This window comes from Muscardinus avellanarius (assembly GCF_963383645.1).
Source record: "Muscardinus avellanarius genome assembly, chromosome: 7".
Classification (NCBI taxonomy): domain Eukaryota; kingdom Metazoa; phylum Chordata; class Mammalia; order Rodentia; family Gliridae; genus Muscardinus; species Muscardinus avellanarius.
In genome coordinates, this window is record NC_137793.1 from 65,979,757 (window position 1) to 65,996,365 (window position 16,609).

A 16,609-nucleotide genomic window follows, 5' to 3' on the forward strand; every position below is an offset into this window, starting at 1 on the left:
ATCCATTACCACAAAATCAGCGCCTTTCAAAGCCAGAAAACAACATCACCAGAGAAACAAAAAAAATCACCAGGCTCCAGAGAGAAAGCGGACTGAGAACAGAGCCACAGAGGATATCCTCACGCCCGAGGACGCGGCAGACGCGGCAGCAGCGCCATACTGCCGGCGAATTCACGGGACGGCCACAGTAAGCCGAGCGGAACCGCTGCGGAACAGCCAGGCGGGATTTCTCGGCGCAGAGGACATCTAAAGCTCCCAGTGTCTGAGCTCAGCACACGCTGCAGGGATTCAGAGTGGAAATCAAAACCAAGAAAAAAAAAAAACGCCAGCCCAACAGCCGAGGGCGTAGCAGCGGCGCCACATTGCCACCGGCGGCAGCAGCACGGAACTCACTACAGCTACATCTGCGTACTCAAGAACAGTGAGTCAAATTGCGGGCCACAGCGGAGAAATCCCAGTACTGTACTCACTGGGACTTGACCCAGTGGGAGAGGGGCGGTGGCAGTGATATCACACCATAGGAGAACGTGCAACCTGGCACCCCCCACGGTCTAAAGCAGCCTCTATCGACTCTCTGGGTCGGAGACTCTGTGATAAAACCCAGTAAAGGAGTAGTGGGGTCTGAGATACTACTGACTCGAGATCCAGAGCACCTTAAGTGAAGTCATAGTGACCCAAGGGAAGAACCCAGAGAAGGCACAAACATCCGAAATCATGGGAAAGAGGAATAATACTGGAGCAATTAATGCTCACAACCCCACAACATCAGAACCCGATAAAACAGAAAATCAGAGATTTCTAGAAGATCAAATCAGGAAAATAACTGTAGAAATAATAGAGGTGCTTCGAAAAGAACTCAGAGAGAGCCAAAAAGAGATAAAGGATGCAATTAATGAAGTAAAGACCTCAATTCAAAGCACAAACAACCGATTAGAACACATGGAGAACAGAATCTCGCTCTTAGAAGATGATCATTCCAAAAATGAACGCATAGTTTCTAATCTAGGAAAAAATATCCGACAGCAGGAATCTGATATTGAAGAAATATGGGCCCATTTTAAGAGAGCTAACCTAAGAATAATTGGAATAGAGGAGGGAAAAGAAAGTGAAACTAAAGGGATCAACAATCTCTTCAAGGAAGTAATAGCAGAAAATTTTCCAGACATAGAGCAAGAGGTCGATACGCAGGTCCAGGAAACATATAGAACTCCCTTTAGACAGGATCGGAGAAGAGGATCCCCACGCCACATAATTGTCAAAATGACCAATGTGGAAGCCAAGCAGAGAATCTTAAAGGCAACAAAAACAAAGGGCCAAGTGACATTCAGAGGCAAACCAATTAGAATCACTCCAGACTTCCCAAACCAAGTTATGAGAGCCAGAAGGGCTTGGAGTAACATATTCCCAATTTTGAAAGAAAACAACTTCCAGCCAAAAATTTCCTACCCAGCAAAACTTTCTATCAAATTAGATGGAGAAATAAGAAGCTTCCATGACAAACAGAAACTGAAGGAATTTATGTCTTCAAAACCAGCACTAGAGAAAATACTCAAAGAGATTAACTACAAAGAAGAAATAGGTAACACACATCAGAACTAGAGAAACAAGATTTTCCATTCAACAGACAACTAAGATTGGTTATCTGTGGAGATTCATTATTTATGTTAGTCTGTTACCTATCTCTAAAGGGTATTGTTTGCCTTTATTGTTGTTAATTTTTAGGATTTCTAGTTGGAATATTAATATACCTTCAGATATAGCATTTGGAAATATTTTATCCCATTCTATTAGTAACTCTTAACTCTGTTTACATTGTCTTTGGATATACAATATGTTTTTTATTTTTTAGGGAGTTTGTATACTCATCTGTTGCCTGTGCCATTGAAATCATAACCAAGAAATCACTGCCAATTTCAATGTTGTGAGGTTTTATGACCCAGATTTTCTCCTAAAAGTTTATAGTCTTAAGATTTATATTTAGGTCTTTTATCTATTTTGAGTTAATACTTGTATATGGGATTAGGTAAGGGTCCAATTTTATTCTTTTCCATGTAATTATTATGTTTCAACAATATTTAGTTAAAAGATTATTATTTCCACCACCAAATGTTCGTGGAAACCTTGTCAAAAATAACTTGACAATATAGGGAAGAATTTAGCTCTAGGCTTTTATTTAACTCCAATGGTTTATATATCTGCCTTTAGAATAGTACTACACTGTTTCAATTATTGTAGCTTTATATGGTTTGAAATCAGAAAATATATATCTTCTAGCTTTGTTCTTTTTCAAGATCGATGTGGGTACCTAGAGTCCATATTCCATATTAGGATAGATTTTTTTTCTGAAAAATAAATATATAAATATATGATAGTTTCACCTAAAAATAGAAAAAAATAGATTCTCTGGTAAGAAAGAAAGCAAAAAGAAATATTGAAATGTTATCTTTAAGTCATCAAAAGCTTGGTATCAGACAAATGAAACTGTTATGAGAGATTATCATTTTTAATTTTGGATAAATTGCTATAATACTAGATGTCAACTACTAAGCCAAGCATAGGAGGGGGGGATAGGGAGAGAACGGGGTGGGGATCGGGTTTGGGCTGACTGGGCAATGTGTGCATGTATGTCTACAAAAGTTTGTATCCCACTATGATGTATGAAGACAGTGCACCAATTAAAAATAAATATGAAAAAAAAAACAAAGTGATGGAAAAAATGTGGGGAAAAAGAAGTTCCCGTGTGCAACTGAAGAGTATGCAAAATGGTCCAATCACTTTGGAAAGTGTGCACAATCAACAAAAAGGCAGAATATATGACTACCCTGTCACCCATAAATTCCACTCTTAGGTGTGGAAGTACCTAGAATTGGTATTATATTATATAATGTGCCCATGAGAAGACATGCCGAGACTGCCATAGCAACATTACTCATTGTTTTTAGATGAGGCAAGCATCTACCAAGAGTAAAATGAATACTGAAACTGTGGTATGGTCATTCCATAGCTTACCATAATGATAATTAGTACACAAAACTACACCCAACAATTTAAATAAATTTCACAAATACGATGCTGAGTGACACATACTCTGTAATTATCTAAAGTTCAAAAACAGAAGCCGGGCATGGTGGCACATGCTTGCAATCCCAGCATTTGGGTGGCAGAGACAGGAGGATTACAGTTTAAGGCCAGTCTCAGCAATTTAGTGAGACCCAGTTTTCAAAATAAGAAGAAAAAAAAAAACAGGTAATACTAAAATGTTTTACAGATGCATACTTAACTGGTAAGACCACTGTAAAAGATTCCAGGACATGATAACCATGGGAGTCAGAATAGTGGTTACCTTTCAGGAGAAAGGGTATAATTGGGAAAGGGTCCCCAGAAACTTCTGTGGGATGCTAACACGCATCTGCTCTGACCTGAGTGTTTGCTTCGTAATAACTTGAAAAACTTTCTATTATATTGTATACATTTTCTTTTTCCTTTTTTTTTTTTGTGTGTGTGATACTAGGATTGAATTCAGGGGCTTTCTACCTCTTGATATACGCCCCCAACTCTATTTTTTTACTTGAAAACGGAATCTCACTAAGTTGCTAAAAATCTTGCTAAATTCCTGAAACTGGCTTTTTTTTTTTTTTTTTTTTGTGGTACTGGGGTTCCTGGAAGCCCTTCTATCTCCGGGCTACACTCCCAGACCTATTTTTACATTTTTTATTTGGAAACAGGGTCTCCTAAGCCAGCGCGCGTGGCTGGCTTCGAACCTGCGCGATCCTCCTGTCTCTTCCTCCCAAGCACAGGGATTACAAGCGTGCGCCACCACGCCCGGCCTGAAACTGGCTTTAAACCTGGATCTTTCTACCTCATCCCCTGTATTTTTCTTAATAGTGTTATTTTCACAACTTTTTTTGTGTATGTAGTATTGGAAATGGAACCCAAGGGTGTTAGTTTTTATTTTAAAACAGGGTCTCCTTAAGTTGCTGCGTGACTCACTAAGTTGCTGAATCTGTCCTTAAACCTGCAATCCTCCTATGTCAACCTCCCATGTACTGGGTGTGTGTGTGTCACTACTTCCAGCTATTTTCATACCTTTTTTTTTTTTTTTTTTTTTTTTTTTGGTGGTACTGGGGTTCCTGGAAGCCCTTCTACCTCCAGGCTACACTCCCAGACCTATTTTATACTTTTTTATTTTTGGAAACAGAGTTTCTTAAGCCAGCGTGGCTGGCTTCGAACCTGTGTGATCCTCCTGTCTCCGCCTCCCAAGCGCGAGGATTACAAGCGTGCGCCACCAAGTTTGGTATTTTGGTTTTCATTCTCTCTGGTAGATACCCAGAGGTGGTATTGCTGGGTCATATGGTAAGTTCATTTTCCTTCTTCTGGGGATCTTCTCTACTGTTCTCCAAAATGGTTGCAACAACTTGCAATCCCACCAACAATGTATTAGAGCTTCTATTTCTCCATATCCAATCATTTATAGTTTCTTTCTTCCTTGGAAGTCCTTCTTTTAATTTCCATACTTATTCCCACTTACTGAAATCCTGAAAGCCAGAGGTGAGTAACTTTGACAAGATGATCCACTCAAAACCAATTTTTTAAATAGAGGTCACTTGGATCTGGGAATCTGCTGAGAGATGAGGTGAGGCGGCGGCAGCTTCTAGTGCTTCCTGGCCACACGGTTGCAGGGACCCACTGGCCTTTTGCTCTGGAGTGGGCCCTGGTTCCAGGCCTCCCGCACGACAGGCTCCAGGCCTGACCTTGCTGGCTCCAGACCTTGCTTCTCTGTGCAGCAGGCTCTGGCCCCCATCACCGCGAGCTGGATGTCTACAGAGGTTCCCATTTTTCCTTCCATATATATATATATATATATATATATATATATATATATATATATATATATATTTTTTTTTTTTTTTTTTGGTGGTATTGGAGTTCCTGGAAGCCCTTCTACCTCCAGGCTACACTCCCAGACCTATTTTATATATTTTTATTTGGAAACAGGGTCTCTTAAGCCAGCGCGGCTGGCTTCCAACCTGTGTGATCCTCCTGTCTCCACCTCCCAAGCGTGGGGATTACAAGCGTGTGCCACCTCCCAGTCCATATTTTTTTTAAGTAGGAGAAAACAGCACGTGTCATTTCTTCAAAAAAGAGCCATGAGCAAAGACATGCATCCAGCCCCAGCACAGAGAGAGGAAATGAAAATAGAAGAACAATACAGATAAGATAGGATGTGAGTGGAAATATACCAACAGCTCTGTGCATGTATATTTGTATCACACTGTATAACTGCAATGCAGTAATAAAATTAGTTTTTTAAAAAGATAAAGACCTAGCTCCTACTCTTAAGACCTTACATATCCCAATGGGGAATATGTGAAAATTCTAGTAAAATGTAGGAAATAGAAGATCAATCACAATTAAGTGAATTAAAGTCACTTCCATTTTTTCAACATAAGAAGTAGCAAATGGAAGGTATTGTTTGTAGAAACATTCTTGGAAGCAAAACGCTCTGCCTGCAACCCCAGTTGTGCAGAGAAATTCTATAAGACTCTGCCTCCCTCCTAGCAGGTAAGGGCTTTTCTGCTTCCCTTCACCTGGCTGGCAGTTGGAATTACAAGGAAAGACAATTCTGTGCTTCATAATGGCAAAAATGATTGAGGACTAATTTTACCAGGGTACTTTAGGTGCCAGCTTGCAAAGAGTGCTTTCAGTACTCTGATAATTAATGGGTAAGCCAGCAGGCACTTTTTTATTTAAAGACATTTATTCCTTAATTAAAATGACATGCAAATGTTAACATTTATTAATTATCTTACAGTTCACAGCAATATAATTAACTGACTTTTAACTACTGAAAATGATACTGCCATCTTTCAGAAGATGCCACATCGGGTCTTAATGAAAATGTGAAGTTGGACGGTTGTCCTCGTTTCACAGTCTCCCCACATCTCACAAAGCGGGTGTCATGGTTCCTCCCATCCCTGCACTTGTCCCCGTGCCACCACTCCCATGGAGAGGAAGGCTGGGGGCTGACTGAGGAGGAGCAGTGTGGGAGCAGTGTGCTTCAGTGGGGAGGAATGTTTTACCATGGCTTAGAATTACCAGCACATGCGGATGATGAAAAATCACAACTTTTAGTTAATTTTATTATTATTTTAAGTCCTTATGGGAAGAGCCCCAGGAACTGTGCTCCCTTGGCCCTCTCCTCCTAGCTATGGCATCACTCTCCACTCCTCATCCCTGTGTGAGGCCCTGGCTTGCTTCGACCACCAGAATGTGGTGAAAATGACACCTACTACCTTCCAAGCCCACACCTCAAGAGGAGCGCACATCTTGCTAACACTCTTGGAACTTGAGACTACCATGTTGAGAAGCCCAGCCCGGCCTCTGTGAAGACCGAGGGCATTTGGAGAGACAGACCAGCTGACAGCCAGCCCATCAGAAGGCAGGAGAGTGGGGCTGGCTCAGATCACCAGCTCCAGGACATGTCAGATGACTAGAGCACATGGGGTCCCTGGATGAGACCAGCCCAAACTCACAAGTTTGTGAGCAGTTCAAAGAGTTGTTTAAAGTTACCACATCAGGTTCTCATCCTAGCACTGCCTCTTAATGGAGAGACCATAAACAGGTCACTTGACCCTTCTAAGTCTTTCTCCTTATCTGTGAGATGAGGATTATGATGGCACCTCCCACAAACAGCCATGGTAAGGATGGGATTATGTCTATGCACCAGGAGGAGGCATTAAGACAAGAAAGGTACCAGAAACCAAAGTGAGTATAAACACACCCCACTAGAGAAATCCCCAACATTCACTGCTAAGAAGCATTTGATGCATACTTCTGTGTCCATAAATGAAGTTACCACTACCAATCTCACTAATATGTGCATGGGAGGGGGGGGGGGCACGGAAGATCTGGAAGGAAACCCACCAAGCTCTGTGTGCATATGTGATTATACCACTTAGATACTCACTATGATGTCTACTCACAATGCACCAATAAAAGTATAAAACAAATAAGTGGTAGATGACTCTGGACCCCTCAATCCCAACTCAAGGGAAGGGTAGAAGGGTAGAAGGTTCTCTCTCTCTCTCTCTCTCTCTCTCTCTCTCTCTCTCTCTCTCTCTCCAAGCCTGCTTTGGGGAAGAGCCTCCACCAAGGTGGGGATATTCAGCTTGACATGACTATAGCCCTTTTGATTTGTAACCATCATGACTGCTCATAAGTCACCCTGACCCCTTTTTCCTGCATAGTTTCCCAGCATACTAGAGTCAAAACCACTAGAGTGAGACCTGGAACTCTGTGACAGACCCTGGTGCCATGGGTGCTGGGAATGTGTCTGACTCTTTGATACTAGCTTGAGATAAACCAGGTACTTCTGGCTAGAATGAAGTCACTGTTGTCCTGATCACTTTATATGCTCCCTACTTGTGACCCAAATTACAGGGATCCACCTGGTCTTGTGTCTGCCTAGGACCACGCTTCTGTAAGTCCCCAGTAAACTGCTTTCTGTACAATCCTGGACCTGTCTTCCTGTCTTGAGTCTCATGGCTCGGGAGCCAGTCCTCACACACTGGAACCAGGTTGTTCCAGAACACAAGGCTACTCAGGCATCCTGAGACAAGCTCCTTGTCAGCCAGCTCCCTAGAGTTGCAGCAGAGTGGAGGGCGGCATGGAGGACGTGAGGTCTGCCCCTTCTGAATGTAGTGGAAAGGATGCAAGGAGCAATGAAGGAGACAGGCTCCCTGGTCCTGAGCCATTGCACCTCACCCAGGAAGATCACCTGGAAGGTGAAGGAACTCCCTGGGGAGAGACTGTGCAGAGGACACCAGAGAGCTGGGAGCTGAGGGGCAGCAGCAGCTGGAGGCCTGGAGAGCAAGTCCACAACTCGTGAGCAGGTGCCCAGTGGGCCCAACATAGGCATTTGAAGAAATTTGTGAGAAATAATCATCTTCCAAAAGCTGCTGGTTCCAGAGAAGAAGCTAGCCAGTACAGAGCAGCACTTACAACCACTAGAAATGGAGGCTGGGGGCGGTTAAGTGGTTTGCCCAAGGTCTGATTGAAAGTGCCAGAGCTGGGATGAGAACCCCAGGATGTCTGATTCCCAAAGGAGATTCTTAACCACTGTTCGGGATTACCCAGTAGGAAGGTGAAGCAGACAGGAGTGAGCACAAAGCCAAGGCCACATGATAGGAAGAGGCAGGAAGCTCAGTGGTGAACATGACAGGCTCTCCATTGCCCCAGGAAAGAAGCCAACACCCCGGCCTGCAACAGAGAGTTGAATCAGCTTAGTAAGAGGCCACTTTGGGGTAACATCAACACACCTTCCTGCTGGAATGTGCACCATGCTTCCCTCCTTAGCTGAGCTCCCCCCAAAAAAATAATAATAAAACAGTGAGTAAAGTAGCCTGGGGCAAGAGGGGCCAATGGCCATCTGCCTGCTGGATCAGAGTCAGCTCCAGGGAACAGCAACCGTGAAGTGTGGCCAGGGACTTAAGTGCCACTGAGTTGAGTCCCCATAAGTCCCTATGAGCCAGTCATTCACGGGGGAGAGAAAAGTTTGAGACTGGAAGGAAAAAAGTATTGACTCAGCCGAGCATGGTGGCACACGCTTGTAATCCCAGCATTTGGGAGGCTGAGACAGGAAGATCGTGGATCGCAGACAGCCTCAGGTACTTAGTGAGGCCCTCTGCAACTCAGTGAGACCCGATTTCAAAATAAAGAATAAAAAAGTAGGGCTGGGGGTGTAGCTCAGAGGTAGAATGCCTCTGGGTTCCATCCCCAGTACCACAAACACACACACACACACACACACACAAACACACACACACACACACACATGCAAAGAACAGGTATGAAGGAGAAATCACAGCCACTTGGGTGGGAAGGAAGGAAAGAAGGAAAGAAGGAAAGAATTTGTAATATAAACTCAATTGTATAAAAAAGAAATAAATAACCCAACTTTATTCTTTGTGTGTGTTTGATTTGTTTTGTTTTGTTTGTTGCAGTACTGGGGATGGAACCCAGGGGCATTGCACCTCTGAGCTACACCCCAGCTCGATTTTTTATTCTTTATTTTTGAACAAGGTCTCACTGAGTTACAAAGGGCCTCACTAAGTAGCTGAGGCTGTCCATGAACCACAATCCTCCTGTCTTGGCCTCCCCGATGCCGGGATTAAAGTGTGTGCCACCACGCCTGGCTTGCAACTCTATTCCTGTATATGCTGCATGTGCGAATGTGCAGACCAGAAGGGTACACATCAAGTGATTTGCAGTGCTACCTCTGACAAGGGAGCAGTTTCGTCCCAGGATGCTTTGGCAAGAGGACAACGGAATGAAGAGGGTCCTAACAGCCCATAGAGAATCTCACAAACTAAAGGGAACAAAACTGGGCGGATCAGGTGGATCTCCAAATTGCAAACTGCATCCCACTGGAGGTCTCCCAACCAGATTGGGCTGTGAGAGAGCAGAAATGAATTCTTGCCAGAAAAAAAGAAATCCAATATGCATCTTACAAGCAAAATAATATCACCAGCAAAGATGTCAGGAAACAGGCCAACTGGCTAGATTCCCACCCGGCCAGAAGGGCTAAACAGTCTCATGAGAATTCCCTCGAAGTGAGTGCATTTCCCAGCTCCCTCTGAGTGTCTAAAGGCTAAAAGTGTCAGGATGGGCTGTATTCAAGCTCCCTGTGCTCTGCACTCCAGACGTGTAAGATCTGCAGGCTGGAGACAGCCTCAGTATCGCTGTCACACAGGAGAGTCTGTAATGTATGGCCAGGTGAGACATGTGCTGCTCTCGGACCCTGAAGGTCTTCCTGCAGCTATGTCCAACATTCATTTAACACCACTGTGTTCAAAGATGAGTAAGACGTAGTGTCTTCCCTCACAGAGCTCACAGACCCTGAGAGGGATGAAGAAGTAAAAATGCAATTATAGTTCAGCGGGCTTAGGGCTACAATAGCAGGAGGAATGGGTTGTGCAGGAATGTACAGCAGCCTGCATTTAACCCAGCCTGGAGAGGAAGAAAGTCAAGAAATGATTCATCCTGAGCAGGATCCTGAAAGTTGGGGAGGGTTGAACAAGAAGGGCTGAGCCGGGCCTGTGGCACACGCTTGTAAGCCCAGCACATTCCTCGATTACAGCCAAGCCCCACAACATGACCGAGATGAGCTTCCTGAACAGTGAGGCATTGGTGGAGGGCTTGATGTTCCCCTTCGACCAGTTGGGTTTGGGGGCTGAAGAAAGCCTAGGTCTCTTAGATGAATACCTGGAGGTGGCCAAGCACTTCAAACCTCATGGATTCTCCGGCAACAAGGCCAAGGCAGGGTCCTCGGAATGGCTGGCTTTGGATGGGCTGGTCAATGCCTCAGACACCAGCAAGGAGGGTGCTTTCTCTGAGACAGATTGGATGTTGGAGTAAATGGACCTGAAGTTTGACTTTGATGCTCTGTTGAGTACAGATGACCTGGAAACCATGCCAGAAGAGCTTTTGGCCACATTAGATGACACGTGGGATCTCTTTGCCCCCTTAGTACAGAAGACTAATAAGGACCCCCCCACCCCCAAGGCAGTGAACCCAATTGGCCATTTCCCAGAAAGCTTAGCAAAAGCCGACCAGGTTGCCCCCTTCACCTTCCTGCAGCCTCGTTCCCTATCCCCAGGGGTTCTGTCTTCCTCTCCAGATCATTCCTTCAGCTTGGAGCTCAGCAGTGAAGTGGACATCGCAGAAGGAGATATAAAGCCAGACTCCAGTGCTTACGTTATCATGGTCCCTCTGTGTGTAAAGGAGGAAGATACCACCTCAGATAACAACAGTGGCATCTGTCTGCGTCCTGAGTCCCTACCTGAGCTCATATCGGTCATGTTGTGGGGCTTGGCTGTAATTGAGGAATGTTCTGGGATTACAAGTGTGTGCCACAGGCCCAGCTCAGCCCTTCTTGTTCAACCCTCCCCAACTTTCAGGATCCTGCTCAGGATGAATCAAGAGGACAGTGCCTCCGGTGGCTCTCCTAATCAGAGCCTGCCATCTCCAGGTATCCCCTGTGGCTCTGCCCACCCCAAACCTTACGAATCCTCCTGGGGAGAAGATTGTGGCAGCAAAAGTAAATGGTGAGAAGCTGGATAAGAAACTTAAAAAAAAAAAAGCAAAACACAACTGTGGCCACCAGGTACCGCCCCAAGAAGAGGGCAGAATGGGAGACCCTCACTGGTGAGTGTAAAGAGCTAGAAAAGAAGAACAAGGCTCTGAAAGAGAAGGCAGATTCTCTGGCCAAGGAGACCCAAATTCTGAAAGATCTGATAGAAGAGGTCCGTAGGACAAGGGGGAAGAGAAACGTCCCCTAGAAGGTAGTCAGAAGTGCACTTGTTTGTACATAGGTGTGCTGAATCTGTGTTGTAATAAATTATTTTGTAGCTAAAGTACCAAAAATAAAATAAAATTTGATTTACTGTCTAAATTTCCTTTTAGGGACACAATACACAGACTACAGAATCTAAGTATATTGGTCATGAAGGAAGATAAACTTTTCATTATAAATAAACAGAATAGCAAACTAGTTTTCTTATAAACCTCTTGTAAACTCAGTCAGTATGAATTAATCCTGAAAAAACTGATCTGTGTTGAGTGTACTGAGTCTGGGAAGGAATAAAGAGCAATGCAAGTTGACCAAGGTTGGTGGCATGGGCACTCTGCCTTCAACAGCAGACTTTGCAATGAAAAGAAGAATAAAATAATTCATTAATTCATGGAGGGAAAAGTCAAAGCATTAAAAAAAAAGCTAGTAATGATATAGATTCAGTTAAATATATAAATAAATCTTAATTCCTGGTGATCACAGCTATAAAACCTAATAAAATCATTATAAATCTTGGAAGAAGAGCTACACTATTTTAGAATAATAATAATTTGACGATAACATATTAGGTTAAAATTTCAGAATGTGCCAGCAGAAAATAGAAGGGGTAGGTACCAATGGAGTATAAATCTCTTCACATCTATTAGAAAGAGTTAGGATACCATTTCATTTATGAAGTAGAGAGATTAGAAACTGCACATTTAAGTATATTATTTCATGTATCTATTGGCCATTTGTATCTCTTCTTTTGTGAAGTATCTGTTCAATTCAGTTGCCAATTTTTTAATTGGGTTATGTGTTTTGCTAGTGTAGAGTCTTTTGAGCTCCTTGTATATTCTGGATATTAGCCCTCTATTAGAGGGCTAACTGGTAAATATCTTCTCCCATTCTTTAGGCTTTCTCTTTATGTTCTTGATGGTTTCCTTTGATGAGAAGAAACTTTTTAGTTTGATGCCATCCCACTTGTTAATTCTTGTCTTAACTTCCTGCGCTTTTGAGTCTTGTTGAGGAAGTTACTACCTGTGCCTGAGTGTTGAACCTATGCCTTCCTCTGATAGCTTCACAGTCTCTGTTCTGATTTCCAGGTCTTTGATCCATCTTGAGGTAAAGATTTAGTTTCATCTTTCTACAAGTCAATAGCCAGCTCTCCCAACACCATTTGTTGAAAACGCTGCTTTTTCTCCACCGTATGCATAGATACAAGAAAAAAATGTTAACATCATTAGTCATCAGGGGTATGCAAATCAAAACACTAAGATTCTATCTAACCCCATACAGAGTGGCAAGCATAAAGAAGTCAAATAACAACAAATGCTGGCAAAGATGTGGGGAAATAGGAACTCTTATACTGTTGGTGGGAGTACAAACTAGTTCAGCTGCTATGGAGATCAGTGTGGAAATTCCCTAGAAAACTGGGAGTGAATCCACCATATAATCCAGCTATACCACTCCTGGGTATCTTTCCAAAGGGGTTGAAATCAGAGAACTACAATAACATATGCATACTCATGCTCATAGCAGCATAGTTTGTAATAGCCAAATATGGAACCAACCTAGGTTCCCATCAACAGATGAATGGATTGAAAAATTATGGGAACTACACACAATGGAATTTTACTCGGATATAAAGAAAAACAAAACCATGTCATTCATAAGAAGACTGAAAGACTGGAGAACATTATGTTAAGTGAGATCACCCAAGGACAGAAAGAGAAGGGACATATGTTTTCTCTAATAAGTTCAAGCTAGGGAGTATTAGGGATACCAGAGGGACTCCAGATAATGGAGGGGAAACCTCAGCAAAGCCTGAAAGGAAGGGTAGGGCAGGAAGAAGGCTCAGGTTTATTAATGGAAAAGCTACATTTTAATATGTGTATACATGTGAATATGACATTGTTAACCTGGACACTCAGTGTTGGGAGGGAGGGAAAATGGGAAAGGGGGGCACCACACACTGTGTGAATGTGTGCCACTGTCAACATGATCCACATTGTGATGTGAGACTATAGTGCACCAACAAAATAAAATTTAAAAATAAATCTGATATTAGCTAAAAAGTAAATATATATATATATATATATAATTTCATATAAAAATGGTAACTACATACTATTTGACTTTCACTTCAGTTAAGATGGAATAACAGGGACCAGATTTAACTTCTGCTTAAATAAACTGAAAAGTAAAACAGATAAACTATGTGAATAGTGATTTTCAAGACACTAGACATCAGGAAACTAAGGTCAGTGATCCCTGAGAGGCAGAAATCAAACAAGAAAGTCAAGAGAGGAGGGGAACTCAGAACGGAGCTCAGAACCACAGAGGAGACACGCCAGCCTCAAGCCCGAGGACACGGCAGCAGCGTCTTACTGCCGGCAGCAGCGGCGATTTCACCAGACGGCTCTAGACCAATGCACTCAACAGCCCACCAGGCTCCAGAAAGGAGCAGCGGACAGCGAGCCAAGGTAAGCCGCTGCGGAACAACCAGGCGGGATTCGGCAGATTTTTCGGCGCAGGGAGCATTTAAAGCTCCCAGTGGCTGGGCTCAGCACACCCTGCAGGGACTCAGAGCGGAGCACAAAACCAGAGAAGAAATACGCCAGCCTCACAGCCGAGGGCGTGGCAGTGGTGCCATATTGCCACTGGCGGCAGCAGCAGCGAATTCACCTAGTCTACTACAGCTCCATCTGCACACTCAACAACAGTGAGTCAAATTGCGGGCCCTAGAGAAAAAAATCCCTGTACAGCACCCCCAGGGACTTGACCCAGTGGGAGAGTGGCGGTGGCAGAGATATCTCACCATAGGAGAACGCCCAACCTGCCACCCGCCATGGTCTAAAGCAGCCTCGATTGACTCCCTGGGTCTGAGACTCTGCCATACAACCTAGTAAAGGAGTAGTGGGGACTGAGATACCACAGACTCGAGATCCAGAGCACCTTACTTGAAGTCTTAGTGACCCAGGGAAGAACCCAGAGAAGACACAAACTTCCGAAATCATGGGAAAGAGGAATAACAATGGAGCAATGAATGCCCACAACCCCACAACATCAGAACCCGATAAAACAGAAATTCAGAGATTTCTAGATCAAATCAAGAAAATAACTGTAGAAATAATAGAGGTGTTTTGAAAAGAATTCAGAGAGAGCCAAAAAGAGATAAAGGATGCAATTAATGAAGTAAAGGCCTCAATTCAAAGTACAAACAACCGATTAGACCACATGGAGAATAGAATCTCGCTCTTAGAAGATGATCACTCCAAAAATGAACGCATAGTTTCTAACTTAGAAAAAAAAACCCGACAGCAGGAATCTGACATTGAAGAAATATGGGCCCATTTTAAGAGAGCTAACCTAAGAATAATTGGAATACAGGAGGGAAAAGAAGGTGAAACCAAAGGGATCAACAATATCTCCAAGAAAGTAATAGCAGAAAGTTTTCCAAACATAGAGCAAGAGGTCGATACACAGGTCCAGGAAACTTATAGAACTCCCATTAGACAGGATCGGAGAAGAGGATCCCCACGCCACATAATTGTCAAAATGACCAATGTGGAAGCCAAGCAGAGAATCTTAAAGGCAACAAAAACAAAGGGCCAACTGACATTCAGAGGCAAACCAATTAGAATCACTCCAGACTTCCCAAACCAAGTCATGAGAGCCAGAAGGGCTTGGAGTAACATATTCCAAACTCTGAAAGAAAACAACTTCCAGCCAAAAATTTCCTACCCAGAAAAACTTTCTATCAAATTAGATGGAGAAATAAGAAGCTTCCATGACAAACAGAAACTGAAGGAATTTATGTCTTCAAAACCAGCACTAGAGAAAATACTCAAAGATATTAACTACAAAGAAGAAATAGGTAACACACACCAGAACTAGAGAAACAAGAGTTTCCATCCAACAGACAACTAAGACTGGTTATCTGTGGAGATTCATTATTTATGTTAGTCTTTTACCTATTTCTAAATTATAATGTTTGTTTTTATTGTTGCTAATTTTTAGGATTTCTAGTTGGAATATTAATATACCTTCAGATATAGCATTTGGAAATATTTTATCCCATTCTATCAGTAACTTTTAACTCTGTTTACATTGTCTTTGGATATACAATATATTTTTTTAATTTTTAGGGAGTTTATTTACTCTTCTGTTGCCTGTGCCATTGAAATCATATCCAAGAAATCACTGCCAATTTCAATGTTGTGAGGTTTTACGACCCAGATTTTCTCCTAAAAGTTTATAGTCTTAAGATTTATATTTAGGTCTTTTATCTATTTTGAGTTAATATTTGTATATGGTGTTAGGTAAGGGTCCAATTTTATTCTTTTTCATGTAATTATTATTTTTCAACAATATTTAGTTAAAAGATTATTATTTCCTCCACCAAATGTCTGTGGAAACCTTGTCAAAAATAATGACAATATATGGAAGAATTTAGCTCTAGGCTTTTATTTAACTCCAATGGTTTATATATCTGCCTTTATAACAGTACTACACTGTTTCAATTATTGTAGCTTTATAACATTTGAAATCAGGAAATATACATCTTCTAGCTTTGTTCTTTTTCGAGATCGTTTTGGGTATCTAGAGTCCATATTCCACATTAGGATAGATTTTTTTCTGAAAAATAAATAAATAAATGTATGATAGTTTCACCAAAAAAAAGAAAAAATATATTCTCTGGTAAGAAAGCAAAAAGAAATATTGAAATGTTATCTTTAAGTCATCAAAATCTTGGTATCAGACAAATGAAACTGTTATGTGAGATTATCATTGTTAATTTTGGATAAATTGCTATAATACTAGATGTCAACCACTAAGCCAAGCATGGGAAGGAGGGATGGGGAGGGAACGGGGTGGGGATCGGGTAGGGGCTAACTGGGTGATGTATGCATGTATGTCTACAAAAAGTGTTTTTTTTTTATCCCATTATGATGTATGAATACAGTGCACCAATAAAAAAATAAATTTTAAAAAAGAATGTCTACAGTGGCCCACTGTACTGTTAAAAGAGTTAACAGATAGAGAAAGAGGAACCCAGGTGAAGCTCAGTAATTAATCTCTATGCTTTAAAGACACAGATACATAGTAAGCCAGGGTAGCTGGTGTCCACAGGACAGAGCGCCAAAGATGAGACCGCTGCCTCCAGAGAGAGCTCACGACACCTGCAGAGGGTCCTCCCCCAGCCTGCAGCTGAGTCAGTTCCTGGGTAAGGACATGAGGACTGGAAAAAGAATCACAGGAAAGGCTTAGAAAGAA

General features: G+C 42.4%; 1 pseudogene across 1 annotated transcript; it reads left to right on the forward strand.

Annotated features, from left to right (window-relative positions):
- The first annotated feature begins 10,152 nt into the window (after window positions 1-10,152).
- Window positions 10,153-11,339, forward strand: LOC308264952 (cyclic AMP-dependent transcription factor ATF-4-like; annotated as a pseudogene). Its single transcript has 2 exons — window positions 10,153-10,862; window positions 10,971-11,339. The product of its transcript is annotated as a cyclic AMP-dependent transcription factor ATF-4-like (transcript).
- Window positions 11,340-16,609: the final 5,270 nt, after the last annotated feature.